Source organism: Trichechus manatus, unplaced genomic scaffold, assembly GCF_000243295.1.
Source record: "Trichechus manatus latirostris isolate Lorelei unplaced genomic scaffold, TriManLat1.0 scaffold00073, whole genome shotgun sequence".
Classification (NCBI taxonomy): domain Eukaryota; kingdom Metazoa; phylum Chordata; class Mammalia; order Sirenia; family Trichechidae; genus Trichechus; species Trichechus manatus.
Genome location: NW_004444009.1, coordinates 12,670,166 through 12,683,972, shown reverse-complemented (window position 1 = coordinate 12,683,972; position 13,807 = coordinate 12,670,166). Strand labels below are relative to the sequence as shown.

Sequence of the window (13,807 nt, the reverse complement as noted above, 5' to 3'; positions counted from 1 at the left end):
CCCTGCCACTCAGTCTGATTCCTTGACTTTGCCTTTGATATTACGGGCTCCTAGATTGTCAAATATGATCAATTCACTTGTTTTTTTGGGTCTGTGTTGTAAGAGAGAGCACAGGAAGCATCTGACGACTCCACCTTCTTGGCCCCACCTCTGTGAAGCAGTTTTTAAAGACTGAAAATTTCAGAAATTTGGTGACCTTCTTTTCACTTTAGAAATTATTCTAAATTCATACTTTTTCATTATTGTGGCTTGCTTTTGTGTTAGTCTTGAATTTTAATATTATGAATATATGGTTTAAATGGCAGCACTGTTAATTGTTTTGTTGGTTAGGGTTTATAGTATACACATTTAAGGAATAAAGCTAGAATAAATATCTCCATTTATAGAAAAGTATCTTTTGGATTCCAGAATTGAAACACTTAGCTATACTTATCATAATTTAGTAAACCTGGTGAAATGCATGCTTTAGGGAAAATTCTTTTTGTTGTTTGTCAACCTAGAAAGAAACTCTGTTCTAAATTTTTGCATGGTTTACAAATGTCTTATTTGCCTATGATGAATAACAGTTGCTGAAGAATATCCTCTTTACTGAGTACATGAGGATCCATGTAAAAAGCAGTCCCCTTTCCATTTCCTGTTAGTCAGCCATTTACTGGTGATGTACTTTTTGATGATTTGTAATGTTGCTAATACAGAATACAGCATTCACTCTTTTTTTTAACAGCTCATGCATCTAAGAACACATATACGCGAAGGTACAGTGTATAGCATATTTTTGGATACTGTGATATTCTCCACTCTTCTATTATAATTAGAGGCATTTCCAGTATTTGACAGTTATGAAGAAAAGTTGTGATCAGAGGACCTTTGATGTATAGGTAGGAGATCTCTCTCTTTCTCTTTTTAATATGAAGAGTACATTTTACTTTTGAGATTTAATGTGATATAAGGAAGTAACATCTTTTTAGTGAGAATAAGCTTCAGGTTTTATGTTGAAAGTGTGTTTGTTTATTTCTTTTTACTTATTTTTTAAATAATTTGTTTCTCTGAAAAGAGAAAATGGTTCAATCTGGTGGTGTAGCTATGTCATATGTGACTTTTACCACTGACAGTTTAAATTAAACCAATAACATCAGTAAAGGGAGAATGCTTTTAAAATACGGTGAAACAGTATAAAGGAAATCATTTAATTTCTTGTAGTCTTTTTTTGAAGTCCTTTCAAAACAGTGTGTTATTTGAGATTTTCAACTTGTTTACCTCATGATTTGAAATTTCTTAGTAGAAAGGACCAGCCTGTCATATTTGAGTGATTTTACAAAAATGTTAACTTTCCTAGCTGTCTTTCAGAAAAAATTCAGAATGATGAATCTCTTCTCAGGTTAGGTTTTTAATTTACTTGATTTTGATACTCAAACAGTCATTTAAAGATTATTTTATGATTTTATGTGGCAACACTCAACATGGATGTATGTGTGTATATGTGTGTACGTATGTACATATGTATTTCAACATGTATTTATGAATATACATGCTGTACATACAAATATATATGTAAAAATATCCACAGTCTAACCTATATATGTACGAGTATACTCACATACGCATACGTATCTGCCTGTGTTATCTGCTTGTAAGTTATCGTTTGTTTTTACTGTTGGTGTAGGGTTGTATTTATTATAGTATGTACTGTGGTTGCCTCTTTTTTTTTTTTTCTTGTGTTTGTCTGCTGCCTTGGTGATGCAGTAGTTAAGTGCTCAGCTAACTGAAAGGTTGGTGGTTCGAACCCAGCAGCCACTACATGGGAGAAAGATGTGGCAGCCTGCTCCCATAAAGATTTACGGCCTTGGAAACCCTATAGGGCCATACTACTCTGTCCTAGAGGGGCGCTTTGAGTTGGAATCGACTTGACAGCAGTGGGTTTGGGTTTTGTGTTCCTCTAAGTGTCTTTCTTTGCCTTGGTCAAGTTGTGCTGATTTCCTCTGTGTTGTGTATTGTCTTTCCCTTCACCAAAGTTAACACTTGTCTACTCTCTAGTTACTGGAGAGTATATAACATTTTGACATAAAGGGCTCAGGGAAGGATATCTTATGGAACTAACTCTTGTGCTGAGATCTGAGGAGGAGAGCAGGCATTAACTAAGTGACGAAGGAAGGAAAGGGCATTTCAGGCAAAGGGTATATAACTTGTGCAAAAGTCCTATGGAAGAAGAGAGCATATCAGGTTTAAAGAACTGAAAGATGGTCAATATGGCTGGCATAGACAGCGAGTAGGGGTATGATACAAGATGAAATAAGTAGATAAGGGTGAAATCATTAAGAGCTTGGAGGACTTCTTTTGGAGTTTTATCTTCATCCAAAGACCAAAAGCAAACCATGTAATCATTTAAGGAGAGCAGTGACGTTATAAGATTTATATCTTGAAAAGATCACTCTGGCTGCAATGTGGAGGACAAATCTGGGGTAGGGTTGGAGGAACCAGAGTGAGCCACAGTGGACTAGTTAAGAGATTATCTCACTAGTCCTAGGAGTTGCTTGACTAGAGTCATGGTTGTAGAAGAGAAAAGGAGTAGACAGATTATCTGTCTGAGGGGGTGGTGATTTCTCTGCCCAGGTGATTCTTTTTCCCACCCTTTAAAAAAAGCTGTAGTGATACAGAGTCGCTATGAGTCAGAATTGACTTCACAGCTACGGGTTTAGTTTGTTTGTTTTTTTGATATAAAATATAAAGTATTGCTCTGTGATGAAATTAATCACGCTTTTGTTATAGATGATATTCTTGATAACATGTTGCTATTCATTTAATATGAAGAATTTTTCATAAAATATAGATTCATTACTTCTCACTCATAGAGATAGGCATGTTGATTATATAAAATTTTAAAAAACAAAGATACGTTTTACAGCTACAGACCTAAAGGAACAATGTTGGAACTGAAATTATATAGTTGTGCCAGAACCCTCTTTGTAGGAACGATGTGAATTCCTCCACTACTTAGTGTATGTTCCTCATGAGGAAGGTTCACCTTCAACATTTCAGTTTTGACAGGAATTATAGGACCTGGTTATAACATTTAATAAATAACAAAGGAAGCAAACATGCATGGTTTTAATTGGCTACAACCTAGAAATGCTTCAGGATACTGAAACTATTTGAAAAATATGTGTTCTCATGGAGGAAGTTAGTAACTCATTTTTGGTCAAGTGATAAAGTAAGTGTTTTAGTCTTCCAACTACAATGGCAGGAAAAATATAAGAATATTATTTTTTTTTTTTTACTGTCTAAGAAATATTTTTTAATGCATCAAAGAACTGACATTTTATAAGACATACTCAAAGGCTAAACAGTAAATGAAAGCTGAAATCAGCGCTGAGAGACTTATTTTTGCCTTGAGAACATTTACTGATGAGTGAGTGTGCGCCTAGGATTTCATTGCCTTGCCAGATACAGAGGATAAGAGATTAAACTCAGTCTATTAGGAGGCTTCCCACCAAGTATCTGCACCCTCCACCCCACCCCCTGCCAACTGAAAGGAAATTTGCCTATCCCAAATTTTGACAGTGAGTTGAAGTGAGGGAGTTGAAAGTGGATTACTTTCTGATATTTTGTATTCACAACCTGGTCTTTATGTAGGGTTTCTGAGAATAGAGTTTAATGCTGGCCAATAGTCAACTCCAGGCACTTGGCAGAAGCAAATGTGTATCTTCTCTGATGGACCCCATCTTAAACCAAGGCCTTCAATAATCCCCATAGATAAAGTATCAGGAAATATGATCTCACAGTCAAAAATTATATGACTCAGAAAGAAAAAAGGTATTGAAAACAAGGAATGGCCAAAACAACAGCAGAATTGGATTCCCATTGACTGCAGGTTTTAAAATTATTAAATGCAGAATTTAAAATCAATTATATTTAGCAAAATAAAGAAGGTTTTAAAATATAATAATAATGACATTATGATGGCTAGCATTTTGTGGTACTTCATATGAACCTTTGCACTGTTCTGAGTACTTTATACATGTTAATTCAGTTAATCCTTATAACAACTCTATGAAGTAGAGACTATTATTATCTCCTTTCACAGGTGACGGAACTGAAGTACGGAATGGTTAAGTAACTTGACCATGGTTTTAAGTGGTGAAGCCAGGATTTTAGCCAGGCAGCTTGTATCCTGAATTCATGCTTTTAACCATTTTGCTATACTGCTTATGAGAAAGAAAATGAGACTATGAAAAATTACCAAAAGCTTTGGGGGTGGGGAGAGACTTCTAGAAATGAAAATTTTAAAGTACAGTGGACAGGTTTAACAGTACATTAGACTTAGGGAATTAGTGAGCTAGAAGATGATCTGAAAAATAACTGAAATAGAGAGGGTGGAAAATATGAAAGAAGAAAAGAAATTTGGAAAATTGTGGCAGAGATTGCTAGTTTTCCCTGATACCTTCCTTTTTCCTTCTAAGTAATGAATGTATTGGTTGGATGCTTTGCTGTCCAGCTAAAGCTTCCATTTCACTGCCTTCCTAATAATGAGTTTGACAGTGTGACTAGGTTTTAACAATTTGGGATGCAAGTGGAACTTATGATGGCAACTTTTAGATCATGCCCATGAGAGGAAAGGGGTATGCCCCTTCCGTCCTTCCCATGGACTGGAATGTGGACATGGTAGTGAGCTATTTTTAACTATGTGGAAGAGGGCAATACTCTACGATGACAGAGCAAGAAGATGTAAGAGGTCGGCTCCCTGAAACTGCTAAGCTGCCAAACCAACCTTGGACTGTCCATTCAGACTATTTGGTTAGATAGAGGTTGGGGGAGAAACTTGAATTTTGTTTAAGCCACTTTGGGGTCTCTTATTACAGCAGCCTAGCCTGTATCCAAACTAATGCCAAAAGAGTGTGAGAAGGTCTAACAGTTGTCTAAGCAGAATTTCAGAGGTGAAGAAAAATCAAGTAACAATAATATTTGAGAAGATTACAATGGAGGATTTTCAATACTGCAGAAAGACACAAATTCGAGAAGTCAGATAAATTCTAAGCTGGATAAATAAAAATCTAAACCTAGATATGCCATACTTAAATGTTCGGGCAATCAGAGATGAACCACAGATCTTAAAAATAGCCAGAGAGAAGACTGATTACTTTCAAATGTTCTGCACTTAGACTAACAGCATACTTATTTAAAGCAAAAATGAAAGCCAGAAGACAATAGAATAGTAACTTCAGTGTGCTGAGGGTAAAAAACTATTAAACTTAGCTAAAATATCGTTTCAGATTGAAGGTAACATAGAGCGGATTTCACACAAATAAAAACTGGGAAATTTTATCACTAGTTGAACATCAGTTGGTTCAAAAATTCCAAAAGATGTACTTTAAGTAGACGTGATTCCTGATGGCGAGTCTAAGATATTAATTGTAAAAGAAGAAAGTGTGAAAATTAATGAGTCAGGTATACAATTTAAGTTAGAAAAAGAACAGAATAAATCAAAGAAAGGAAGGAAATAATAAACATAAAAGCAGAAATGAAAGAAACACAAAGCAGACCTACAATGAAGGATCAGCAAAGCCGAAGTTAATTCTGAAAAAAAGACTAATAAAATTTATATGCAAACTTGATAAGATTGACTGAAAGAAAAAGAGAGAAGGCACAAATAAACGATATGAAAAGATAACGTGACTACAGATGATACAGAAGTTATTAGAGAGGGAAATATATATATACATCAACACATTTTTGTTCAGGGTGTAAATTCAAATGGTAGATTATTGCAGCTGTTGCCATAATGGTATATTAAATCTTTCAAGATTGCTTGTCAAACTTGCATAAAATTTTAACCCTAAGTAAGAAGGTTGAATTAAATATTTTAATCCTTGTACTTTTGGAGAATTTCATGGGTGCAGTAAGTGGGACAACTGTCTCAGTCACACTTTACCAGATATTTTGGTAAAGATTTATTTGGGGATAATGATGGATAAATTTCTTTAATACAGTAGAATTTGTTGCTTTTTAATATATAAGGAGGAAGTGGGGGACGTTTCTTCTAGTGAGGAAATGCAGTGAACCTGAGAAGTTGTAGAAACCTTGTGCCTTTAAAGGTGTTTTTTTTTTAAAAACTGTTACTGTTAAAGTTCCGAGAAGTGATGGCACAGCACTGAGCATGATCTATAATTTAATATTTTCTTTCTTTTTTCTAAAAAATACTGCCACCAGCCCTGTTACCTATTTCCACTGTTCAGCTGATCTAATCTAAACAACATGCTTAGTGAAAATATTGATTTACCAGGACAATCTCCACATTTTCTGGAGGACCAGAAACAAATAGTGGTAGCAGCTTGTGGATAGGCACTTTGAGGCACACTGCTCTAAACCACTACATTAAAAGAAAGTCCTAGCTAGGTTCACAGCCACCGCAGGCCTAGAGAGCAATTGGTAGAGATTACAGCAGGAAAGCAGAAAGCTCCTGAAGGATTTTTCTTTTTTGTGGGTGAGGGTAGGGGGTGATGAAACTGATAGATTATCTGGAAAGTTTGACTGGATGGAAAATTATGTTGATATGTGATTCTAGAATAAACACAAATCATACAAAAAAGGAAACGTAATACACTATTGTGTGTTAAGAGAGCTAACATTCTTATGTATCATAATAGCAATATCTAAAACTAAAAACCAAGAGATAGGAGTATAAACAGCTTATTTAGAAGTATGACAGAAAACAGTAAAAGAAACATCTGAAGGTTTAAAATAATCTAGAGGCCTGTTACCATTTTTGTTTTTTGTGAATTGTTTGTCCTCAAGGCAGGATTTTTTTTTTCCCTTCCTGATTGTGTCAGTGTAGTGTATTCTTGGTTATCAAAATACTCAGCTTTGAGACTTTGAATTGATAAATATTCATGATGTGTGAAAAAGCATGATCTATACTGTGTGACCTCAACCACCTAAAAATGTATGCTCAGTTGTGTATGCATACTAGAATGTAGAAGGATATGTCAAACTAATCAAATCATCAAAATATTTTGGATACCTTTTGTGTTCTTTGCTTTTCAGTTTTCTATAATGCCCGTATTTTAAAAGTTTAAAAAGAAAAAATACATGTTATTTTAAAAACCTGCATGGAGTCCCCATTGCTTGTAGAATAAAGTTAGCTTGTCCACACCTCAAAAAAAAAAAAAAAAAAGTATATTAAGGGAATATAGTGGCTGCTTTTTTTGTTATAAGCCGTTTTAGCACTATCAGCACGTTTTGAGAGAAAGAGAATGAGAGCTGAAACTTGCAGAGGAGACCAGAATAATAACTGAATTTGAAACTTTATAATTTGATAAATGACGTAGGACTGTTTACTGAAAAAGAGAATACTTGGGGGAAATAACTGTCTTCAGATATTTGATGGAGTGTAGGATGGAAAAGGAATTCTTTTTATTTTATTTAGCATCAAAGGGCAGAATTGAGACTCAGTAAGTAAGTAGCCACTACAAAGAAACATCATACATACCATAGTGTAAAGAACTTCTAACAATTATATTACCCAGAAATGGAATGTACTTTTTGTGAGGGTAGCGCTCAAAGGGCTAATAGACCATATCTAAAGATGTTTTTAGAGTAGATTGCCTCAAAAGAAAGTACTTATTGTAGTTCCACCATTCTGTTGTTGAAGTCTGACCGGTATAGAAAACAAGAAAAGCCAAAAGAAGCTATTAGTATATATGTTATGAGATTTGCTACATGTAAATTAAATCTATTGTTTTAAGCTCTGTACTTTTCATTAGAGACTTTTCATAAAAAAGCGTTTATCTTCATTTGTGGTTTGAAGAATTAGGATTTAGGAGGATTTCTATTTATTGTATTGTGACAACTCATCTGTTTGTTCTTATTCCTGCTATCTTTTGTTTACCATTTTTACCTATTGTCTCTTTATTTTTTATTTCTACCTTTGGTTGAATTGATCAAGTTATTTCCCCATTTTTCCTGTAGTGATTTTTGTTATGTATTTCTAATCTAGTCATTGGCATTAACATTTTTCACACATTCAGATTTATAATTTTTCAATGCATAGAGAGAGAAATTCAGTCTCTTTATCTTCTCCCCAAGCAAGAGAAAAACATTAACATGCCTTTACTTCCCTCACCTAACTCCTTCCAAACCAAAATGTTGAGAAAATCAGGGATTTTTATTTCCAGATTTTTGAACATATTAATGATGATAATTAGATTTCTAACCACAATTTTTACTAATTTTTTTCTTGCCATACTCTCGTTCTTACCCTTTCTCTTTCTTGTATTATTTTCCTTTATTTGTTAGAGCACCAGCTCCAGTAATTTTTGATATGTTATATTTTCATTACTGTTTAGTTCAAAATGTTTACTAATTTCCATCTTGATTTCTTCTTTGACCCATATGTTATTTAGAATTGCATTGTTTAATTTACGAACATTTGGGGATATATAGTTATATTTTTGTATTGATTTCTGATTTAATTGCATTGTGGTTAGAAAGAGCCCTGATGGTGCAGTGGTTAAGAGCTCAGCTACTAACCAAAAGGTCAGCAGTCCAAATCCACCAGCCGCTCCCTGGAAACCCTATGGGGTAGTTCTACTCTGTCCTATGGGGTCACTATTAGTTGGAATCAACTCAACAGCAACGGGTTGTTGTTGTCGTTATGGTTAGAAAATACACTCTGTATGATTTCTGTTACTCAAAATTTGTTGAGACTTGATTTATGGCCCAGCCTGGTCTATTCTGGTAAATGATCCATGGTCACTTGGAAAGAATATGTAATTTGCAGTTGTTGGGTGTACTGTTCTATGAATGTCTATTAGGTCAAGTTGCTTCATTTTGTTTTTCAAATCTCCTGTGTATACTCACTGATTATATTCTTCTTCTGTGAGTTACTGAGAGAGACATGTTAAAATCTAATCATAATTGTGTATTTGCCTGGTTTTCCATTTAGTTCTGTCAACTTTTGCTTTATTTACATTTTTATTTTTTCCTATTTATATTTGGGTTTAAGTCTGGCATCTTTCCACTTGTTTTCAACCTATCCATCTGTTCTTTGTTTTTTTTAATTCTTTTCTTTCTCCCCTCTGTTTTTAGTTTAGTTGTTTTTAGCTGCGTGTCAAACTGTCCCAAAATGTAGTGGCTTAAAACAATAACCATATATTATTGCTCATAGATTAGGGAGCATCACAGCTGGTTAGATCTGACCTATGACCTCTTAGGATGCTGCAGTCAGATGATGGCTGTGCTGGGATCATCTTGAAGGCTTTTTCACTCACAGCTGGGCCTCCCTCAGGTATCTCTGTCTATCTCTGCAGTCTCTCCAAAGTGGTGGCTTCAGGGCAGCCAAACTTCTCATATGACGGCTCAGGGCTCCAAAGCTGTATATCCCAGAATAGAGATCCAGGAGTAATCGCTAGCACCTTTTCTAACCCCACTTCAGAAGTCAGATGGTATTCTGCTTTATTCTCTTTGTTGGAGTTTCTGGATGGTGCAACGGTTAACACGTTCAGCTGCTTACCGAAAGGCTGGTGGTGCCAGTCCATTCAGAGGCGCCTCAGAAGGAAGACCTGGCGATCTACTTCCAAAAAATCAGCCATTGAAAACCTTATGGAGTACAGTGCTACGCTGACACACATAGGGGTCACCACAAGTCAAAATTACTATATGGCAACTGGTTTCTTTGGGTTTTTTATTCTGTTTCTAAGCACACACCACCCCCTCCCCCCCTAGTCAAAGGAAGGGGAATACATTTTTCCTTTCTAGAAGCTTTTAGAATTTGAGTGGTTGGAAATTTAACTATACTCTGTTCAGTTGCGGATCTTTTATTTTTCGTTATGATTGGCATTCATTGGGCCCTTTGAATCTGAAGATTCCTAACTTTCTTAATTTACTTCTGGAAATTTTCTTCTATTATGTCTTTGGTTTCTCTGTTCTTTCTAGACTTCTTGTCAAATAGCTGTTGGAACTTTTGGATCTATCCTCCTTTCCTCTTGTCTTTGATACTTTCCATTGCTCTGTCCTTTTGTTCTGCACTCCAGTAGACTCTGAGTTCAGTATATTGGTTCACAAACTTGCTCTTCAGCTATGCATTTTTCTCTTCAGCCCATCTACTGATGGGCTTTTACTTTTATTTTGATGGTTATATTTTTATTTCCTAAATCTCCAGTGTATCTTTTACATAGACTTGATAACTTCAAGAGTCTCTTTAAGGATATTACATTTACTTTACATTCTTTTATAGACCCTGTTACCTTTGTTTTCTTTGTTTTTGTTCTTCTTTTTGTTGAATTTTTTACCTTTGTTCAAATTGTTTTCTTGAGATCTGTGATTGTTAATTTGAGAATTCCTGTTGGCCTCTTGTATTTACAGGAGCTTATCTTCTCTCATTGTGAGAAGCAGGGGAAGCAGTAGAAATTGCTGTTACGCTGGGTGTGCCTGGTTTTAGAGTGTGACAACTAATTTATAAAATTCATTTACAAGTAGATTATGTCTGGTCACTTTCTATATACATCCTTCCCCCAAAGAACTAGTTTTGAGAGGACTGGGAAGAACAAGAGGAAAAAGAATCAAGGAAAGAGGGCTCTCAGTGATAATAATTATCTGAATTCATACCAAAAAAGTTTAATTTCCGTTGTGATATACTGTGAGGAACATCGTTCTTTATTTTAGAAAATTAAAGCTTACTTTGATTTCTGTATTTATTGTCTTCCCACAACAAGCAGATTGTGATCAATTTTAAAATATTTATGGCTTCTTTACCCCTGTTTATTTATTTAAATATAACCAGCAGTATAACTGCTTGTTAAGAAACTGCCTTTAGTGTTCCTTAATATTAAAAAAAATTTCTTCCAAATTTCTCTTCACAACTAAATTTCCTTTAATGACTTTTTTTTTTGCAGGTTCAGTTGTGTAGAAAATAATTCTTCCTGTAATTCATTAGTTTGCATATTTAAAAAATACAGAAATGTTAAAGCAGGATCAATTTGCTTCGGAAAGACAATCAACTTATGTTAATTTTGTGAAAGTTAGAAGTAGTTTTGTTGAAGGAAGAATGAACAAATTGTTATATTATAACATGAACTATGATATTAGGGGCCCAAAATTGACTTAATTTAAATGTAATGTAATGTTTATTCCTGTCCTCCTTATTTGTCAAGGAACCTTGACCAGAGTGAGAAATTTTCTGGTGCTGTGTTGTGAGAACAGGGCACAAGAGATTTCCATAAAAAGGCATAGGATTTGCTTGGAAGAACATAGTGGTTTTCTAACTTGGCAGTAATGAGTTAGAGCTACCCTGCTTTAGAAAGAAAATACTAACCCACAGTATTCCTTTTTGGGTTTGTGTGTGTGTTTTCTGGTATGAGCTATTTTATTCTTGTACTTGCATGTGTGCACACGTGCATACATTCGTAACACATGGTGTTTGTTAGGTGTAAAGAAAACAATTTTCTATGCATACAGTATGTGAAAAATGTCTTTTGAACTTAAATATCTTACCACTTGAGTTGAGGAGCAGGGGCCAAAAATTTTACTGTTGCTGAATACCCAAAATAATTTGGCCATGTCTGAGTACTTTCCCCAAATTCTATTGCCCTAGAAGAGCTGGAGACATTTGAGGAGTATAAGTGAGCCTTGATATATTAGTATTTCCTCTTGAAAGATAAAAATTTTTAGATTAGAGAGGATGACTTCATATCTTCTTTAGAACGATAGGAATCCTCAGACTGAGAATCACTGGAGGCCTGGAAAGGGGGTTAGGGATATGGCAGTCTGTCTATATAAAATATATTATCTTGTGTTTAACTGTCAGTATACCCCGACCCCCACCCATGGAAGTGAGGGAATGACCTGACACAGGTAGAAGCATAAGATGCCTAGTGTTCCCACAAAATTTTTTTTCCACCTCACTTTTTCCTCTGTTTCCCTGTTCAGCCTAGGGTTCAGTTTTTAGCTTTCTTCTCTTTTCACCGTATCCATTCTTCTTGGTTAATATCATCTACTACCATGGTTTCAACTACTGTCTTTTATAACAGTGACTCCTAAGTCTGTACCTCTAGTCCATTTGTTTCTACCAAGCTTTCAGACTTGGATTTTTAAATATGTATCAGATATCTCTACCTCGTTTCCCATAGAAATCTCAAACTTAATTTTTGACAGAAAGTATTATCTTTCTTTTCAACCTCCGTTTGTACTTCCTGTCTTAATTGAAGGTATGCTACAAGCCACTTACTTGTTCAAGCTAGATATCTAGAAGTTATCCTTGACTCTTCTCCATTCCCCTTAATAATAACCCTTAATAAGTTACAGAGTCTTGTCAATTTTATCTTCAGAAAAACACCATCTCCTCTTCAACCCTAGTGCTACTATACAGGCCTATGTTATTTCCCAACTGAACCGTTGTGGTAGCTTCCTATTTCGCCTGCCTCTAATCTTTCCATCCTTCAGTCCATTTTATATACTGTCAGTGGGCATCTTTCTGAAACATAAATCTAACCATATTACCTTCTTAAAAATTATTGTTTTTCCCCATTACTTGCTAGATAAATTGTAAACTCTTTAACATGGCAAATAAACTTTGCAAACATAACCCAGTCTCCATACCCAGTGTCCTCTTCTATACCTTTTTTTTAAACCCTGTGTTCTAGCCACACTGGATTTTAGTTGGTATTCCCTGGATCTCTGCTGTATTTAATGCTTTAGTGCATTTGCTCAAGCTGTTTCCTCTACTTGGAATGCTCTTGCAGATGTGCGTGGAACATTTCTATTCAGTTTTTGACTTAGCTCCTCTGTTCCTTCTGTTGAAAAACCATCCTGGATTCTCCTTCTGTTCCTCCATCCCTCTCTAACTGTTTAATCATATCTCTGTAAAACTCTGTTCACATCATATTACAGCTTTTTCCCCCCGGTACTCTATGAACTCCTTGAGAATGGGAACCATATATTTTTCATTTTTGTGTCCCTAGCACCTGGTGTACGCCTGTACCTGGGAGATACTTTGTAAATGTTTGCTTCAGAGTAAGAATCATACTTACCATCATGTCTGCTGCATAGTCTGCTATGTATGTAATTGGTGTTCTGAAAAATTTCCTGCTTTTTCCTGTTGAATTTTCCTAAATGAATTGTTAAGTTATAACTTACATAAAATAAAATGCACCTATTTTTTTATTTTTATTATACTTTTTTTCTCTTTTTTTAATTGTACTTAGATGAAGGTTTACAGAACAAACTAGCTTCTCGTTAAACAGTTAGTACACATATTGTTTTATGACAGTGGTTAACAACCCCAAGACATGTCAACGCTCTCCTTTCTTGGCCTTGGGTTCCCTTTACCAGCTTTCCTGTCCCCTCCTGCCTTCTAGTCCTTGTCCCTGGACTGGTATGGTCCCTTTAGTCTTGTTGTGTTTTATGGGCCTGTCTGATCTTTGGCTGAAGGGTGAACCTCGGGAGTGACTTCATTACTGAGCTAAAAGGGTGTCCGGGGGCCATGCTCTCAGGGTTACTCCAGTCTCTGTCAGGCCAGTAAGTCTGATCTTTTTTTGTTAGAATTTATGTCTACGTTTTTCTCCAGCTCTGTCTGGGACCCTCTATTGTGATCCCTGTCAGAGCAGTCAGTAGTGGTAGCCGGGCACCATCTAGTTGTACTGGACTCAGTCTGGTGGAGGCCATGGTAGTTGTGGTCCATTAGTCCTTTGGACTAATCTTTCCCTTGTATCTTTAGTTTTCTTCCTTCTCCCTTGCTCCCAAAGGGGTGAGACCAGTGGAGTATCTTAGATGGCTGCTCACAGGCTTTTAAGACCACAGACGCTACTCACCAAAATAG

General features: G+C 35.6%; 1 protein-coding gene across 4 annotated transcripts in view; it reads left to right on the top strand.

The window, feature by feature from the left end:
• The window catches only part of RAP1A (RAP1A, member of RAS oncogene family), a 96,524-nt gene that overhangs the window by 51,154 nt on the left and 31,563 nt on the right, over positions 1 to 13,807 (top strand). The window contains exon 2 of one of the 4 annotated variants that reach the window (XM_023734927.1): positions 725 to 878. The exons of 2 other annotated variants lie outside the window; for them this stretch is intronic. The gene's annotated coding sequence lies outside the window, so the exon portion shown is untranslated. Of the gene's footprint in view, positions 1 to 131; positions 879 to 13,807 lie in introns of those variants that run through there. One more of the 4 variants, XM_012556667.2, reaches the window with a different exon arrangement.